The sequence below is a fragment of the Lissotriton vulgaris genome, chromosome 3_1 (genome assembly GCF_964263255.1).
Source record: "Lissotriton vulgaris chromosome 3_1, aLisVul1.2, whole genome shotgun sequence".
NCBI lineage: Eukaryota > Metazoa > Chordata > Amphibia > Caudata > Salamandridae > Lissotriton > Lissotriton vulgaris.
Window position 1 is genome coordinate 960,005,398 of NC_141689.1, and position 20,075 is coordinate 960,025,472.

Consider the following 20,075-nt stretch of genomic DNA (forward strand, 5'->3'; position numbering starts at 1 on the left):
GTAAAGATATCATTGCACAACTTGTACAGTAATCTTTCTGCAAAGGTACAATTTGGTACACAGGGAGATGTCAACAACTCTATTCACATTCCTAGGGGAGTAAGACAGCAGTGCGGACTTGCCCTATTTCTCTATTCTATCTATATCAATGACATTGATGAATGGCTTTAATCACTTGGTACTGATGGCCCCAAAGTACGGGCTAGATCGGTACCAATTTTGTTATATGCGGATGACGCTATTCTTCTAGCCTAAATGATTTCATGGAAGGAATTGATTCCAAGATTAACCAGGGCAAGACATTTACAATGTCATGCACTATAAAAAAGGGAGATTGTATTCCTATTTGGTAGGGAGAGAAAGGAGTTTAAACACAAAGCCCTTTAATTACCCTGGCCTTAGATATTCAGACAAAGGGGATGGAAAAATGTCTACATATTTTACTGTCACTAACAACAACAACAAATCTTTATTTGTTTTTTTCAAATAAAATCATAAAAGTCATACAAACGTCAATAAAACTCCACCCATATGCAGATTATACTGACTAGGTGACTATGGTAAAGTGATTACAGTAAGATGATCAGCTGGAAAGAAAGAAGACGCACCTACTGACAAATTAATCACAGCTTGATCTCAGCCTGATGGCAGCCCTTAAACAACTAAGAGTGTACAAAATAGTTTTGTTAGATAAAAGTTGTAAAACAATAAAAGCAGGTCTCACCCTCCTAAAACCAACCGTTTTAAGAACGGGAATAATTAAATACTTTCTAGGGACCTCGTAAAAACTGCAATACATTAAAAAAGTGCGCAATGTCCTGTGGCGACCGACTATCACAGCCACAGGGCATGAGGCACGGGCCTCCATGGCCACCTCTAGGCTGTGCCAACAGGTATTGGAAAATATTGAACCTAAACTCGGTTAATAAAAAAAGGATCATGATTACTTTTAATCCCCATAAGGTATGGTTCAATGGTTTGTACACTTTTTAATCCAATGTACATACGCACATTTGGCTTCGTCAGCACTGCTGCTTGTCTATTGCAGCAGCGCCTACTAAAAAAACATTCCTTTGCCCAGGTAAGATCCTTCCTACATATGCCCTCTTCTGGGTTCTCAAATAAGTTCATGCTGCCCAAGCTATGAAGGCCATATTTTACATACTTGAGCCAACGTATGTGATTAACATTGTCCAGGGACAAACAGTCCTTTAAAATATCCTTTCCAAGAACATCTTCATTATTGTCTCAAATCATTAACCACATTGCTAGTAGGTGGAATGCCAGTTCATCAGACAGAAAGGCCAACCCCAACTCTTGATGCACCACATACGATGCAGCACTTTGGGGTAAAGAAAGTACCCTGCTCAGGAAAGTATTTTTTATCACATGCAGGGCCTCCAGTCCGGAATGACCTCAGATCTCTCTCCAGTAGCTAGCCTTTGCAATGCACTTGGCTCTATAAATCTTCAGTAGAGCCCCAGTGGTTTTCCCCCCACTCTGTAGGCAAAAGTAAAAATAACTCCAGTCGCTCTGACCAGGTCCCCCTTCTTCTGAGTAATCAGGGGGGACCAACTCAGTGCGTTGTCAAACACTAATCATAGAGAACAAAAAAAAATTGTCTTTGGGATTGTCAGAGTTCCTATCTTAAAAGTAGAGTGGTGGGGTATATGAGGGCCCACCTGCATTACAAATGATTTACTGTGATTAACCAGCAGATCCAGTTCTTCCATAAAGTGAACAAAAGAATTTAACAAAAGCCATAACCCCTAGCGGTCCTCTACATGAGGACAGCATCATCTGCATATAAGAGGACCAGCAAACTACGCTTTCCCACCTGTGGACAATCAGCTTGTACCTCCAAGGGGACCTTTTCTAGGGAGTTGATATATAAATTAAAAAGAAATGGAGCCAAGATGAACCCTTGGCGCACCCCTCTCCGAATATCAAACTTCTGGGTTACCTTTTGGTCTTTTGAATAGCGAACAACTGCTTTAGTATCTCTATGGAGGTCCCTCAAAGACAAGATGATATCCCCGTCGATACCCATAGAGGGCATCAACTGCCATAGCTTCGATCTGTTTACCGATTGAAACCTCATGATAGATCCATAAACGCTAGGTGGATCGAACCGGTGCGCTCCACGGTATATTTGTTCAATACCAAATTTAAGTTTAAACTAAGCGTGGGCGTAAAATCCGTTTCGTTCGTGGAATTTGTGGATTTTTGGCAAATTCGCGTCCCGCGAATCGCGCAAATTTGCCCAAAAATCTGCACATTTGCAAGCTGCGGATTTTTTTGCTTGGTCGTGCTTGAAAAATACAATATCACGCGCGCTGCGTTGACTTACCGTGATTCTGAGTCCGCCGAGTTGTTTTTCTCCCGATTTGCATGTGCTGCGCCATTTTGGAACTTGCTGCGTGATCGAGCAAGAGTTTTTCGACCGCGATTACGTCATCGCGGCTCGCAATCTTGCACAGCGAGAGTTTGTCAATGCGAGTACGACATACTCGCGATCACGCATCGCGGGAGTAAACAATGCCGAACACGTAGATGCAGTGCGCAGCTGACTTACGACGGGAGATTTGAACAGCTCGCTTTCCCGAAATTGCAAAAATTGCAATTCTGCACAAGAAATCCACCACAGGCAGCATAAACCTTCTAAAAATGATGCTTTTGATCAGAATAACTCCTCAAATTGACATTTGGATGCACATTTTGGTGCAAGGAGTCAATTCTTTTGGGGGGGTGGGAGGAAGTTAGTGCCCTAGAATCTCCAACTTCCTGTTCCTGTCCAGCAGGCTCCTCTCAGTGCTTTGTCCATGTCCTGGTCACTTTTGATTTGGATCTGGAGCTGGAAGGATTACTTTTTTGTCTGCTGCTGGATATTTGGATTTGAGGACTTTTTGGACTTTAGAGTTTGGATCCCTTTTGGACTTGAGATTTTACAAGTAAGTTGGTTTCGTTTGTTTGGGGCATTGCAGTTGCTGCAACTACAGTTTTAAAACTTTTTTCACAACTTAAAAAAAATATATATTGTGGGTAGCCACAGTATCCAGTAGGCCCAGGGTTAGTCATGGCTGCATGACACAACTGTTTCTGTGATTTTATTTTAACTTAATTCTCATTTATGTTATGGAATTTTAGCTCACTGTTATATGTTAAAGCCTCACTAGCCAGTAGGCTCAGGGGTAGTGAGTGGTGAATGGACAAAGTCTTTCTGTGGGGGTGTCTTTAATTTAGACATCATAGAGGACATGGATGGCTTTGGATTGTGGTGATTTTTGTGTGTTTTTCAACTTTTTGGGGTGGTGTTGGGGCCTGGCCATGTGGGTGGGGGCCATTTTGAGGCCTGGCCCAGGCAGGGCCTGGCCATGTGGCTGGGGGTCAAGGGGCCATTTTGAAGCCAGGCAGTGTGCTCAGGCCTGCACCCAGTTTGCCTTGCTTTCTTCCATTAGGCCCAGGGGTACCGAGTGGTGCATGGACCAAGTCTTTCTGGGGGGCGTCTTGAATTTAAACATCATTGAGACCATGGATGGCATTGGATTGTGGTGATTTTTGTGTGTTTTTCGACTTTTTGGGGTGGTGTTGGGGCCTGGCCATGTGGGTGGGGGCCATTTTGAGGCCTGGTCCAGGCAGGGCCTGGCCATGTGGCTGGGGGTCAAGGGGCCATTTTGAAGCCAGGCAGTGTGCTCAGGCCTGCACCCAGTATGCCTTTCTTTCTTCCATTAGGCCCAGGGGTATTGAGTGGTGCATAGACTAAGTCTTTCTGTGGGGCGTCTTGAATTTAAACATCATTGAGGGCATGGATGGCATTGGATTGTGGTGATTTTTGTGTGTTTTTCAACTTTTTGGGGTGGTGTTGGGGCCTGGCCATGTGGATGGGGGCCAATTTGAGGCCTGGTCCAGGCAGGGCTGGGCCATGTGGCTGGGGGTCAAGGGGCCATTTTGAAGCCAGGCAGTGTGCTCAGGCCGGCACCCAGTTTGCCTTGCTTTCTTCCATTAGGCCCAGGGATACTGAGTGGTGCATGGACCAAGTCTTTCTGTAGGGCGTCTTGAATTTAAACACCATTGAGGGCATGGATGGCATTGGGTTGTGATGTTTTGTGTGTATTTTTTTTACTTTTTGGGGTGGTGTTAGGGCCTGGTCATGTGGGTGGGGGCCATTTTGAGGCCTGGTCCAGGCAGGGCCTGGCCATGTGGCTGGGGGTCAAGGGGCCATTTTGAAGCCAGGCAGTGTGCTCAGGCCTGCATTCAGTTTGCCTTGCTTTCTTCCATTAAGCCCAGGGGTACTGAGTGGTGCATAAACCAAGTCTTTCAGTGGGGTGTCTTGAATTTAAACATTATTGAGGGCATGGATGGCATTGGATTGTGGTGATTTTTGTGTGTTTTTCAACTTTTTGGGGTGGTGTTGGGGCCTGGCCATGTGGATGGGGCCAATTTGAGGCCTGGTCCAGGCAGGGCCTGGCCATGTGGCTGGGGGTCAAGGGGCCATTTTGAAGCCAGGCAGTGTGCTCAGGCCTGCACCCAGTTTGCCTTGCTTTCTTCCATTAGGCCCAGGGATAGGCATGGGCGGAAAATCCGTTCCGCTCGCGGATTTTGCGGATTATCGGGAAATCCGCAATCCGCGAGATTTGCGAATTTCCTGCAAAATCCGCAAATCCGCGAGCAGCGGATTTTGCTCGCACTGCTCGCACTGTTCGCGTGAGTTCGCGCCCCGCGAATAAGTGCAAAATTGCAGAAATACGATCTAAGCAAAACTGAAAGTAACTACTTACCAGGTTCAAAAGTTCAGGCACATCATTAGTAGCCATTTCCTGTAGTGCTTCCTGAGGGGCCCCTCCAGAGTTCAGTTGCCAGTTGAAACTATTATGTGACCCTGCTCTGAACCTCAGAATAGTTACACATATGCCACAAAGGTCATGAATTACAGCTAAGGGAGACAAGCAGGAGCCAGGCTGGAAGTTAAAATCCATTAATCAGCCCCTAATTCATTATTGTCAGTTGGGGCAGGGCAGGTGTTGTAACTAATTTTGCAACAATGAAAGCACTTAGCAAGTGCAAAAGATCACTAATCAGGGCGCACTAAGGAAGCAGGTGCCAGCTAAAAAAATATTCTGTGACACATTAATCAGCCCCAAATTAATTCAGGTCACTTGAGGCAGGGAAGGTGTGCTTTGCTTTGCCGAAAATAATGTACACTGGACAACCAGAGGGTGTGGTGATGAAACAGAGGGTGGCATGGGTGGGCCAGAGGGTGGCATGAGTAGTCAGAGAGTGGCAGTGGTGACAGAGAGTGGCAGTGATGAAGAAGAGTGTCCCAAACAGGTTGGACACGTAGAAACAACAAGTTCGCAAAACTTGCGACCCGACAGGTAAGTTCGCAAATTGCGAAAGTGTAAAAACCCTCGCAAACTGGCAGAAACACGGGCGAACACAAAAAAAATAAAAATCCGCAAATTCGCGGGAATTCGCGGATTTTGCGGATTGCGAATCCGCAAATCCGCAAAATTCGCGAACGCGAGATCCGCAAAATTCGCTCATGCTTACCCAGGGGTACTGAGTGGTGCATGGCACATGTCTTTCTGTAGGGCGTCTTGAATTTAAACATCATTGAGGGCATGGATGGCATTGGATTGTGATGATTTGTGTGTGTTTTTTTGACTTTTTGGGGTGGTGTTGGGGCCTGGCCATGTGGGTGGGGGCCATTCTGAGGCCTGGTCCAGGCAGAGTCTGGCCATGTGGCTGGATGTTAAGGGGCCATTTTGAAGCCAGGCAGTGTGTTCAGGCCTGCACCCAGTTTGCCTTGCTTTCTTCCATTAGGCCCAGGGGTACTTAGTGGTGCATGAACCAAGCCCTTCTGTGGGGCGTCTTGAAGTTAAACATCATTGAGGGCATGGATGGCATTGGATTGTGGTGATTTTTGTGTGCATTTCAACTTTTTGGGGTGGTTAACTGATGTTCTTCTGGCTTCCATTGCTTTTAGGTGCACAAGAGAACCACCAGTGCCAGGAAGAAGTCCTGCAGCGGTGTGTGCAGCACAACGTCATGTGACGTCACGTGTGGCCACAGACAAGACAACTCTGCAACTCGTGCAACTGCGGTCTGCTTTTCTGACATCTGAACAAGATGGGCCCCAAGAAAGGTGGCCGTAGACCCTCAGCGAAAAAGTTGCCAGTGCCACTGCCAATAAGAAGGAGCAGAAGAAGCAAGTGGCACCACCTACCAAGCAGACTTGTGGGCCCACCGACACCTTTTTTGGTTAAAAAAAACTATGCCTGCAGCAGCAGCGGTATCCACCGGGGACCAAGCTGGAAGCAGCACCTCCGCTTCATTGGGCTCAGTGCCACCAAGCCAAGTTGAAGAACCGGGTTTTAGAACCCAGCAGCGCCAGGGATAACGCTCGATGTCTTCGGATTCCCCTGCCTCGGCAAACAGAGACACGGGAAACTCCTTGATGACGTCAAAGACCAAAGTTTATTGGATGCAACCAGGAACAGAGGTCTATGAAGCACAACACGGGTGGTTCGCTAGAGACTGCACAAATTCAATGAGCGGAGCATGGTCTTTTATGCCAAAAATCACATTCCAGGCTAGCATCGATTACATACAAACTGACCAATAAGATTGTGACATTTCAAAAGTAGCGCATGACGACAATCCCATCTTCCGTTGTCCAGCCCACCAGAAATGACCAAGCACATTCCAATATTCCTGTTCAATCAGGCCGGACAAACCCATCATAAAACCTCAACCAAATCAGTGATTAAGCCATAAAGGAAGAAACAGAAACAGATGAGAAGCAAGATAGAAGGGTGGTGCAGTGTACCATAAACTCAGCAATGTCCTGCTCTTTGATCTTTATCTGACCAGCTGCTTAACAAGGAACTGGCTCAGCGAGGTTAGCCTCGGGCAAGGGAGTCAGTTCGGCCAGGTCAAACAAGAGTCAGCTAAGGTGTACGTGTCCCAAGGACTCGTTCGGTTGCAGTCATCGGCCTATGTGAGGGCAACCACACAAAATGGCTGCAGTACACAAAATGAAACCCGAGGGTTCAAACGAAATCCCTGAATACGTATTGTTCTCATTGATCGGTTATGGCGAAAACACTCGTACACACCGCACTCGTAATTTGCAGTCCGCTGACACCAAAATCGTCTATATCCCACGACCTTTATTGCACGGGTTCAGAATCTACGCACCACGGACCCATGAACTAGGGAACCACAGACCCTCCTTTTGCCCTTACATAGGTAATAAACCCAAACCCATGTCAGTCTGAATCTAGGTCTATATTCATCAGATCATCGATATGTTGCTGTAGCATCATCCTAGTACTTAGCAACTCTCTCTGGACAGGTCTCCTCGCACACGAAGTAGCACAGAGGCCACATGTAGCAGGAGCACTGTACACAGAGACAGGACAGGAAAAGGATAGCTAAGATCATCCCAATGACCATCAGAATCTTCCATCCCCATGTGAATATCAATCCCCAAAACCATCCCATCAACGACCAATCTCCCTTGTCTATATGTACAGACTCGGAGATCTTATGTAGCTTGGAAATGACCTGGAAGACTGACGGAGCGTTGTCTGGAATGAAAACGCAGCATCTCGATTGAATCAGTTTACACACTCCACCTCTATCTGCTAGTATGACATCAAGAGCAACTCTATTCTGAAGTGTCATAAGTCGATCCGACTGGAGCTCAGCAGTCAAGTTACTAAGGGCACCGGCAGTTTCGACTATGGTGGACTCAACCACTCTCGTCAACTGGCGAATGTTCCTGCTGTTGGCCATCGGTCCCCAGAATGGCAGAAAACCCTTAAAGAAATCTCCCAACTCTTGTCTTGCGGTATCTTCCTTACTGAAGACACCTCTAGCAACTCTCGTCTTATGGTAATCTGCCGCAGCTAAAAAAAGTGGAGGCAACAGGAAAGAAACAAAACATGTGCCCGAGAAGTCAGGGGGCAACCATGTATACGCTTTGTCGTAACAGATGAAATAGGTACCCTTAGCTGTTAGAAACGCTGGGAAAGTCTGAGACGCAAATACATAGGTCTCAGTGCAGACACTCTTCCCTAACTGAACTTTCGGATTCCTGCCATTACTTTGCAGACAATAGCGACCCTGATGGGGCACTATCCAAATCGGTGGATAACTTTTCGCTCGCTGGTTAACACTCAGACTAACTCCATATCCAGTAACGTTCCAAACAATGTATGGTTGTCTCTCATCTTTCGGAATAGTCTCATACCAATTAGTTCCTTTAACCATATCGACTATACCCTTGGCCAGAGCACTATTCTTCGGATTATCTTTCGCTGACCGTTGGGGATAGACACTATGAGCATAAATGAACATCGCTTTATATGCCCAATAGAACCATTAAGGCTGAAAGGCAAGACCAAGTACGGAATACCTTTATCGGTCGTATGGGGCATTAGGCCACAAATCCAACAATTTGTCGTGTTCATAACTAGCTGGTGTTGGTGCAGAAGTTGAATAAAGGAATTGTTAGCAAATTCCAATCGTCTGACTATTTCATGTTCGGGCAGAGGGTGAAAAGAATGAGAAGAAATAGTAGGAGGAGGTATAGGTTGCACAGTAGGCATGAGCGTCACTTTAAAAGAGAATGTCACATAACCAATTAAAAATATCATTAAGCTCAGCAACATGAATAAACACAGTATTAAAAATAATTTTCGGGTCATTAGTTTGCAAACTTTGCTCTTAAAGCTTATTGTCTCAACAGGCCTCTCCATCTCGAAAAACTCCATCCTCACTAATATTCTGCTCGCGGTGGTAGGGTGTTCTATGCTAAGGAATGCCTCTGTCAGCCCAGGGCAACTCCCTTAGGCCAACCAGAACCGTCGACCTAGTGTCTCAGGCTTGCACTCCAAAGACTTGTCAATCGCGACCCTACAGCTGAACCCGGATGGCGGTTCGAAAAACAAAAATCAAAGTAGTTCCTCGAAGGAGAGTTAACCTGCAAACAGAAAAATCATAAAAAAAGTTATCTTTTTATTAGTCCCGCGACTCTCGGTCACAAATTATAACGGTCTTTGCCAGGAAATGTTTGTTCGCGGAACAAGGGTTCAGGTTCAGTAGTGTTCAAACGATTCAAAGGAGGCACAGCTTCTTGAAGAATATCGTCACTTTCTTTCTCAGTGTTCGTTCCAATCAAACGGGCATCTCTGAATGGTAGAAAATGAGGCACGGTCTCAGTCTCAGAATCTGGAAGTCCCTTCTGGACCCACCGGTCGTACGGCAAGGAGCCCTTTTGCAGTGTACGCCGTGGATCCAATTCTTTTTTCTGTGCACTCGTACTGCGGAACGGGTAGACAACAAAATGAGGAAGGGTCCTGTCCAGCGGTGCTGCTTGTTCTTGGTCCGCTGGAAGTTCTTTATAAGGACCCAACTACCAGGTTCGATGGTGTGACCTGGATCTTCAGAAGGCTGTGGTAAACTGTCATGAACCTGTTGATGTAAAACACGCAATTTAGCCGTCAATTCATACAGATATTCGAGCAACACAGGATGTTCAATCTCACTGAATTTAGTCGGCCTTGGCACACCCCAAATGTTTGCCGGGCGGCCAAAGACAACCTTATACGGACTCAAACCCATTCGCGAATGCACAGTCATTCTAGTGGACAAAAGAGCTAGGGGCAAAGCATCTGGCCATTGTAAACCAGAGCTCGCTTGAATTTTGGCCAACTTTAATTTAAGAGTGCCATTATAGCACTCGACTAAACCAGCTGATTGGGGTGATCTGCAGCGTGGAACTTCTGCCTTACTCCTAATCCCTCACACACTCTCTTCATCACTTGACCCACGAATTCACTCCCATTGTAACTCCAGATCATTCTCGGCAATCCATACCTAGGGAAAAACTCTTTGATAAGGGCTTTCGCTGTGGACAAGGCAGTATTGTCCTTCAAAGGGTAAGCTTCCACCCATCTAGAAAAAGAGCAAACAACCACCAACACATACTTTAGGTTGTTGCACCTCTCCATGTAGATGAAATCTAGCTGCAAAGCCTCAAACGGATACGTTAGAGGAGCAAAATGACCAGCTGGAGTTGGAATTCCCTTACCAGGATTGTACATCAAACACACCATACAGTTCTTAACCAGATTCTCTGCACATTTGGGAATTCCAGCATTCTGCCAAACCGGAGCCAACAACTTGCAAATCCCTTTCACGCTGATATGTGCCATTCCATGAGACATTTTAACCACTGGAAGCACATACGCATCAGATAACAACCATCTTTGATGCTCAGACAAATCAATCCAACAACCATTCGAATCCAGTCTACCCTTTCTTTCTCTCCATTGATTCAACTCTTTCTCTGTAGCTTCAGCTTGGATGGATTTCACACTCTCAATCGTATCTTCAAACATACTTCTATCTGGAACCCATCTCGCCGGACCTGCAACATATATTCGGCTCATCACATTTCTCGCAGTTTCTTTCGCGACTTCATCTGCAAACGCATTACCATGACCAACACCATCCATAACTTTCTTATGAGCACTGCATTTCACAATCGCTACTTGCAATGGCAAAATAAGTGATTCAAGAAGTTCATTCACCAACTGTCCATGCTGGATTTTCGTCCCATGCGAAGTCAGAAACCCACTCTCTCGCCACAAACGTCCAAAACTATGAGCCACACCAAACGCATACTGGCTGTCAGTGTACACATTCACTCATTTTCCTTTCGCCAACACACATGCTCTCGTTAATGCAATCAACTCTGCTGCTTGCGCTGAATTATGTGGGATACGTGCAGCTTCAACAATCGTAGGCAAAGTCGTAACAGCATATGCCGCAGTCGTATCACCATTCGGAAGCTTGAAGCACGAACCATTAACCCACAAGGTACCATCGCACTCTGGAAGAGGAGTATCCCTAAGGTCTATCCTCCCTTTCGTTTCTTCCTCAGTTCTAAGAAAACAATCATGCTGTTGTTCTATGTCATTATCTGTCTCAGCTAAAATTGGCAACAACATGGCTGGATTCAACGTGTTGCATCTCTTAATATGCACATGACTCGCTAACAAAGTCAATTCGTAACCCGACAACCGAGCACTAGTTAAGTGCTGTGTCTTGGTGCGATTCAGCAAGGTATCCACTGCATGTGGAACCATCACAATCAGTGTATTATCCATAACCAAACCAGCAGACTGTCTAATCGAAACAGCCGCTGCTGCTGTAGCTCTCAAACAACTCGGCAATGCTCTAGCTACCGAATCCAAGGGCGACGAAAAATAAGCACATGGACGCTGCTTATCGCCAAACTGTTGAGTCAGGACTGACAATGCACATCCCTCTCTCTCGTGGACATACAATGTAAAAGGCTTACCGTAGTCGGGAGTACCCAACTCAGGAGCCGAACACGACGCATTGCGTAATGCTGAAAAACTCTTTCGACATTCGTCAGTCCAAGGAATAGGATTTGGAGTATCCTTAACAGTAAGAGCTATCAAAGGCTTCGCTAGTAACGAGAATTTAGGGATCCACTGTCTACAGTACGACGTAATACCCAAAAACGCACGTACTTCTCTTTGTGTCGTAGGCACACTTATTTTCGCAATCGCTTGAATTCTTTCTGGGGTCAGTTTCCTTCCCTCCTTCGATAAGAGGTGACCTAAATAGGTAACTTCTTGTCGACAATATTGCAACTTCGAAAGAGAAACCTTGTGATGAAAATCAGACAGATGGCATAACAACGATCTTATTCACCTCACGAAGATCGATCACAAACCTATATACAGGAGGCTGTGAAGAATCAGTTCCCTTCAGAACAGGCAAAACAGGATTATTGCACACATTATCTCTCGTTACCTCAATCACACCCTTTTTAATCAGATCATAGAAGATCGCCAAAAGTGCTCTCTCGCCATCACTCGAGATACGGTACTGTGGAATGCGTGGTAACCTAGCATTCGCCTTCCACGTCACAACATATGGCGGAATCTCTAAAAGGCCTACATCGTTTGGACCAGTAGCCCAAAGAGAATCAGGAAGAGAAGACAATTCAGGTGGAAGTCGATCTTTAGATATATACATCGGAGAGATCACTCTCTCATCCAATGTAAGATGTACTCCCGAAGGAGAACAATACAGCGTTGTATACAATCTCTTCAACAAGTCCAATCCCAACAAGTTCTCACTACAACCGGTCGTCAAAATGAGGGGTGCTTCGAATCTACGAGGTCCAACAGAAAGAGGCAACGGAGTAGAAATTGGATTCGTAACCGGGGCGCCAGAAAAACCTACTGAAACATTCTTTAAGCCAGACAAAGGTGCGCCAGGGAGTTTAGAGTGCATAATAGAACTCTTCACAGCACCAGTATCCAACAGAAAAGGCTCTGACACACCTGATGCAATCACTTCAACATAAGGTTCACTCTGATCTACTGGAACTGAAACAACTCCCTTCTTTGTCCATGGCTGTCCTAACAATCATTACCATTCACTTCCTCACCTTCGACGTAGTAATCGTCTGTATAGTACTGTGCCGTCCTACCAGACGCACCATTCTGCTGATCAAAACTATTCATAGAATTCTGTGGAGGCAAAGAATGCGTATTCTGACCACGACCTCTACCTCTAGGCGCTTGTTGAGCACCTCGACCTCTCACGCCAGAAGCACCATTCGTGCGCTGTAACAGAACCGGACAACTACTCTTGAAATGGCCCTCTCTTTGCAATACGCACACTGATTAGGCCCATACGGAAAACGTTGTTGAGAAGACTCATACCTTTGCGAGTTTCTCGAATATTGCTGATTTTGCTGATAATCGCGCTGATTGTTATGGGGCGGATAAGCTTGTTGTAGAAGAACTTTAGTCTTCAATTCCTTAGTCTTCTTATCCGCTTTCTCTATCTCATCCTTGTTCCTATTTTCATAGTACTGGGCAGTAGCTAAAATCTGCGCTGAAGTGGAAACAGCCCATGCACTCTCAGAATCTTTCAACCTATTACATAATTCAGGAAGCAGATTATGAACAAATTTGTCGACGAACAATCTCTGACCATCTTCGGTAGCCATGTCCTGACCACTGTGGTCTACAAAGGTCTCTTCAAACCGCGTGAAAATATCAGACACAGTTTCGTCTTTCTTCTGCTTGCACGCAGACAACTTGTCCCAATTAACACGCAATTCAGGCATTAGAGTCTTCATATAAGTAATAATCCTACCTGGAAGGTCAGTAATCAAATCCTCAGGCTTAGCACCACCTACTTGTCTATTATCGGTATCTCTAAGATTAACCCATGTCTCACCTAATTCATGCGCATGATCCGTGTGACGAATCTTACCCCAAATAGGCTGTGGAACAACATTCCCGAACAACATGTCTATGTCTGCCAGATTCATGATACATAAACTCACAGTCTGAGTTAGCTCCTTATAGTACCCTGCTGGATTTTTGCGCGGATCAGGCAAAGACTGCTTAGTAGCTAAAACTTCAACACGCTTCCAAGGAACATGTACCCAGACACGCTGAAAGTGTGCAACAACAGGTGGAGCAGCATTTGCATCAGCAGGTCTCAAACTGGAGGAACCTCACGCATCGGATATTGACGCGCTTTTCTCCTAACTGCCGGATCAGGCTCAAACAATCTGTCAGAAGGAGATGCATTCCGTAATGACAACAACGTCGCAACTGCTTTCTCAATGCCGAGACCCACAACAGTCCCTTTCGCAAACTCGGAACGTATACGGTACAACTCAGGCGGAATTTGACCTACCTCACTATCTTCCCATTGTTCACAAATGAAGGAACACATCATATCAAAGACGTACCGTTGTTTTGGTGCTTCCCATTGCTGGAAAACATCCATAACACCCTCAAGATCATACTGCGTAGGATACGTAATCCATTTACGCGCCATGTGATCCAACACTGTCCTTTCATCAACATTAGGCAATTGACTACGCGATTGTCTATGCTCGACAACAGGAGACATACCCAAAGAACCCATCAGAGGAGAAAAGAGACTAGCTACTGCATCAGTCATTCTCTGTCGAGCAGAAGGAGAAGGTGACAAAAGAAGAGGAGACGGAACAACATGAGAGGAAGCAAAAGTTGGAACAGAAGGAGTATACAAGACAGGCGTAGGAGTAGCAGACGAAGGAGGTAGCAAAGTTGGTGGCCCTTGAGAAGGCTGCACCAAAGGAATAGTAGCCAACGGAAAAGGAGCTGGCTGTTGAGGAATCACAGGTGGGAAAGCAACCGGAGTTTGCACAACTACAACTGGTGGCGGTGGTGCCGTAGCATTCTGTGCATAAGGGGTTGGCGAACTCAATAGATGCGACATTAAAGGATCTTTCACAAGATCTTTCTTCTCGTCTTGCTCTTTAGGTGGCAAAGCTGGGTAGCACTTATCTACCGCTAATTTACAGATCCTAGCATCTGTTTGCTCTCTTGTTCTTCCTCATTATCCCTAAACTGTACAGCAGCTTGCACCATTGACATACCTCGTTCACATTTATTTTTCTTCGCTAACTTAATTTCTTTCTGTTTGGCTTCCTTTCGCCATAGGCGGAAAGGGTCAAACATCGCCGGGCGGGCTTTCTTCTTGAACAATTTACCTTTGAGATTATCTAAAATCTCTGTTTCAAAGCTACCATAACGGGGCCACTGTAGGACACCGTCTTTTCTCGTGTATTTTACCCATATGTCATTATACGCAATGGGGCCCACTCCATGTTTTACGTAGAGCTCATAGGTCAGAGTTCCAATCAGAGGAACCGGACATGAATCCTCCAATCGGGAATCCCTTGTACAACAAATATCTTTCCAAGTCTGCTAAGACCAGGCATCTTCGCTCACTAGTCTAGCTTCAAACTTCAAGGGAAATCTCAAAAACGATAGCCTAGTGAAAACACGAGTCCCTCGGCTTTGGGGCCTGCAGGTACCAAATCAAAGCGATCCCGAAGGATACCCAAACAAAACTAAGGACTGGGAGACGCTCCACTCATACTTAACTGAAATGTCGATGGCGTCACCAGAAGACCCATCAAGTGTCTCGCTCTACAAATCGTCTAATGGCTCCAAGACAGGGGGACAGTCAGGGCAGCAGTCCTTCGTAGCCGTCGGAAGGCGGGGAACCTCACAGCAAAGACTTTCGGAACATGACGACATACAGGGGTTGATGAAGTGGCAGGCCTTCCTCCAGAATTTCCACACGAAGCTCCTCACGATCTTCGGGCTTGGACCGGTACCAACCGAAGAACCGGGTTTTAGAACCCAGCAGCGCCAGGGATAACGCTCGATGTCTTCGGATTCCCCTGCCTCGGCAAACAGAGACACAGGACACTCCTTGATGACGTCAAAGACCAAAGTTTATTGGCTGCAACCAGGAACAGAGGTCTACGAACCACAACACGGATGGTTCGCTAGAGACGGCACAAATGCAATGAGCGGAGCATGGTCTTTTATGCCAAAAATCACATTCCAGGCTAGCATCGATTACATACAAACTGACCAATAAGATCGTGACATTTCAAAAGTAGCGCATGACGACAATCCCATCTTTCGTTGTCCAGCCCACCAGAAATGACCAAGCACATTCCAATATTCCTGTTCAATCAGGCCGGACAAACCCATCATAATACCTCAACCCAAATCAGTGATTAAGCCATAAAGGAAGGAACAGAAACAGATGAGAAGCAAGATAGAAGGGTGGGTGCAGTGTACCATAAACTCAGCAATGTCCTGCTCTTTGATCTTTATCTGACCAGCTGCTTAACAAGGAACTGGCTCAGCGAGGTCAGTTCGGGCAAGGGAGTCAGTTCGGCCAGGTCAAACAAGAGTCAGCTAAGGTGTAGGTGTCCCAAGGACTCGTTCGGCCGCAGTCATCGGCCTATGTGAGTGCAACCACACAAAATGGCTGCCGTACACAAAATGGAACCCGAGGTTTCAAACGAAATCCCTGAATACGTAGTGCTCTTATTGATCGGTTATGACAAAAACACTCGTACACACCGCACTCGTAATTTGCGGTCCGCTGACACCAAAATCGTCTATATCCGACGAACTTTATTGCACGGGTTCAGAATCTACGAACCATGGACCCTTGAACTACGGGACCACAAAGTGAGGTCCAAGACCATGAGTGCTGCTGAGGCAGCTACTTTACTTTCTCAATCACCATCGACCAGTGATGTTGGCACATCACAAGAAAGTACCATCCAATCAACGCCGGGTGTAACTCAGCTGACGAGTGTTCAACAACCACAGCCGCAACGACAACCACAGGTGCAACTAGTATAAGCGCAAGTACATGGGCAAGGAGAGGCACAAGGATAGGCGCAAGGATAGGCGCAAGGAGAGGCGCAAGGATAGGCGCAAGGAGAAGCGCAAGTAGAGGTGCATCGAGAGGTGCCTGGAGAGGTGCAACTAGAGGTTCATGGAGCAGCACAACTGCCTACTACGCTTGTTCCTCCAGAAGTAGGGGCACATCAGGAAATTGATATTCAAGCGGAGGTATCATCCTAGGATGCCACTCCTCCTGATGATGATCCATTGTCTTCCAGATCCCCTGCAAGAAAAAGGTCAAGGAGGGCTACCACTACTACTACTACAAGTTCTTCTTCAAGCCCCCTTCATTCTGATGACCTTGATCTTGATTGGAACCCACCAATGCACTCTGAGAGTGAGGTACGCCATGAGCCGATAAAGGTAGCTAAGCCTAAAAGGAAGGTTCCCGCAAGGCTTCTACTTATGGGTAATGATGATGAACAAGAAGTGGTGTCTTCTGCTGCTGATGAACAGTCTGATGACGACCCAGTCATCACAGTCGTCACTCCAGCCCCAGTGGGCATGCAGCAGACAGACATTTTCACCCTATCCCGAATGGCTGCTGAGCAGGATGTGGGGGACGTGGCACTGGTACCACCACCAACGCAGTTAACTACAACACCGACACGACCTACAGCTTCCATATTATTTAGTCAGAAGGGCCGGCAGGGACCTCCATCCAGCTCGACCTCCATTACCTCAAGTAGTGAATGAATGAATGAATGAATGAATTTGGGATTTCTATAGCGCATGGCTGCCCGGGAGCGTCCCAGCGCTGAGATTGCAAAAAAACATCTGAGGGTGGAAGTAGGGGAGTAAGGGAAAGGGTTATTGCAGGAAAAGGTGGGTCTTGAGTAGCTTCCGGAATTTCATGTGGTTAGGCTCGGAACGAAGTCGGATTGGCAAGGCGTTCCAAAGGGTTGCGGCTGTTACCGAGAAGCGACGTTCTCCAGTTCGAGCTTTTTTGATTCTGTGGACCGTAGTGGTGCTGTAAGTGAACAACAGAAACAAATTCAGCCACGCCCATCCTCCACTTCATCTGGCATTGAAACTCAAAGTAGGACCTCCACCACCAGCAGACATCTCCAGTCCCCAGTTTGGGACTTCTTTACTGTTAGCCAAAGGGCGGAAAACATGGTTTTTTTTTTGTTCGATTTGTAAAACATTAGTTAGTCGGAGTAAGCTTGGTACCAACGATGGTACTGGAGGCCACAAAGATCATCTAAAAAAACACCACACTATCGAGTGGGAGGCACACCTAAGTAAGATCCAGGAAGCCAAAAGAAAAACAAATCCAAATGTATCCATTGATATTGCATCTGATGATGACGAGGGGCTGATAGTGCAGGGGGGAAGTGAAGAAGCGACAGACATTTTTTCTGGTACACCCAGTACCCCTGGCAGCAGCACTGCAGTGGTATCGCCCACACCCTCTACCCCTGCAACATGTATGAGGCACACTAAGAGTCTGGGAGAGACACCAATGCGAAATAGTACATCACTGGGCCAAACTGGTTTGAGGAAGTCATCCTCATCATCACGTAAAATAGTCCAGCCCACCGTTAGCAGAATGTTTTTGTTGGAGGCGCCATTTGAACGCAACCACCCAACGGCATGTCTGTATAACGCAAAGCTGGCTAAAATGTTAGCCCTGGACCTTCTCCCTTTTTCTTTCATGGAAGGGGTGGGTTTTCTAGAATTTGTGGCAACAGTCTGCCCTAAATGGAAGGTTCCTAGCCGGTACTATTTTGCCAGAGTTGCGGATCCAGCTCTACATCAAGATGTGCTGGAGGTGATTGGGGCAGCTTTGCAGAAAAGTGCTGTTCACACTATCCACCTGACAACAGACATGTGGACCGGTTGCCAAGCCCTTGATTACATGTGCATCACTGCACACTGGGTCTCTTTTGCAGGGGTTAAAGACAAGTCAAAAGTAGGTGTTGACACGGACACAGTTTTTCAAGCTACTCGGAAACATGCAACAATAGGGATGTTTGCCATGGAGAAAACTCATACTGCACCTAACCTTTTGGAGGAGTTTGATAGGAAGGTCAATGAATGTCTGCCTCCAAGAAATTGCATGATTGGTTATGTTTCCACGGATAATGGCAATAATATAGTTAAGGTCATGCAGCTAGGTGACTATTTCAGAGTGCAGTGTTTGGCGCACAGTATTAACATTGTTGTGCAAGATTTCTTGAAAAAAGAAACCACAGTCACTGAACATCTGCCGAAGAATCTGCACACATTTCAGCCATTGTTTTAAGGCCCGGAAAGAGCTGAGAAGCATTCAACATGAATGTAGACTGCCAGTCAATGATGAGGTGGCATCACGTTGAAACTCAACATTTTACATGCTTGAGCATCTGTCTGAGCAGTGGGGGGTAATACATGAGTATGTCTATAAACTGGGTTCTACTATGTAAGACATGAGGCTAGAGTTGGAGGAATGGAAGATAGTTTCAAGCCTGACAGACATGCTTCGTCCTTTTGAGGTCTTCACGCGTGAAGTCAGCAGGGAGGACTGTTCTTTGGGCAAAGCTATCCCATTGTTGCGCATGCTAGAGCACCAACTGAAGGCGGTGTCTTCAACGTTCCGAGATGATGCCGAAAAGCAAGACGCATATCAGTTGGCGGAGAGGTTATTAAGCCGCCTAGTTGCCAATGAAAGGCTTCAAAACATACATACAGAACAACATTACATTTGTACCACTATTCTGGATCCACAGTACAAAAAGGCAGTGGCCAGCAAAGCATTCATTACTTTTGATGAAGCAGATGTTTTAAAGTACAAACATTGGCTAGCTGTGTCAGCCACTCGGTTCGAAAAAGATCGGCAGAAAATTGAAGGAGCCGACAGAAGTACAACTGAATCAGCATGCCATCCGGCGTCAAGTTCCACTTCTGAAACTGTGGCCGAAGGGAGTCACTTTCCCTCACAGCCATTACCAACACCAGCAACCGTATCATCATCCTCACCTGCACCAGGCCCAGCCATAATATTGTCGGAAGCGGATTGGCTAACTTATCAAGGGTTTGCTCGTTCCAGTGCTGCAAAGGCCACAGATGGTACGCAAAGTGGAGCAACCCTGGAGAACCTTTAGTCGATGGTGCAGGCCTATCTGGATGACCCAACAGAGGTCTTTGTTAATCAGAACCCATTGCTGTATTGGTATAGGAAAAGGCATCTGTGGCAACTGGTCACCAACTTGGCTCTAAATTATTTCTCTTGCCCACTCGCAACCATGTCTTCTGAACGGGTTTTCAGTGCTTCTGGTGCCATTGTAACTTCAAAAAGGACCCGCCTCTAGCCCAGAAATGTGGAGAGGTTAACACTGATCAACATGAATCAGCACTTCATACCACCAGATTACAAAATACGTGAATGCACGCAGGAAGAAGAGGAAACCGACTTAGGTGACGGAAGTTCTTCTCTGTTAGATGACCTACTCCCGTCTCAATTCATAGAGTTTGAGGACGAGCTCTACTTCCCTGACACCAAGGCCTGAAAATTACTTCCTTTTTTTCATCCTTATTCACTTTTATTCCTGTGTATCTTTCTTTGTTTTAGAACTTTTACCACAACAAAACTCTAATCACCTAATCACAACAAGTCCATTGATTTGAACGTGCCACAGTCTGCATTCCTGAGGTTCACACGTTCACAACTCAATCATGCTCCTCTATCCTCCTCCTCCAGATTCCCCCTATCCATTTCCCTCAAGGTAGATGGATGGATTACGAAGAATAAAG

At 46.2% G+C, this 20,075-nt stretch overlaps 1 pseudogene; it reads left to right on the forward strand.

Annotated features, from left to right (window-relative positions):
• Positions 1 to 18,676: 18,676 nt before the first annotated feature.
• Positions 18,677 to 19,831, forward strand: LOC147727269 (zinc finger BED domain-containing protein 6-like; annotated as a pseudogene).
• Positions 19,832 to 20,075: the final 244 nt, after the last annotated feature.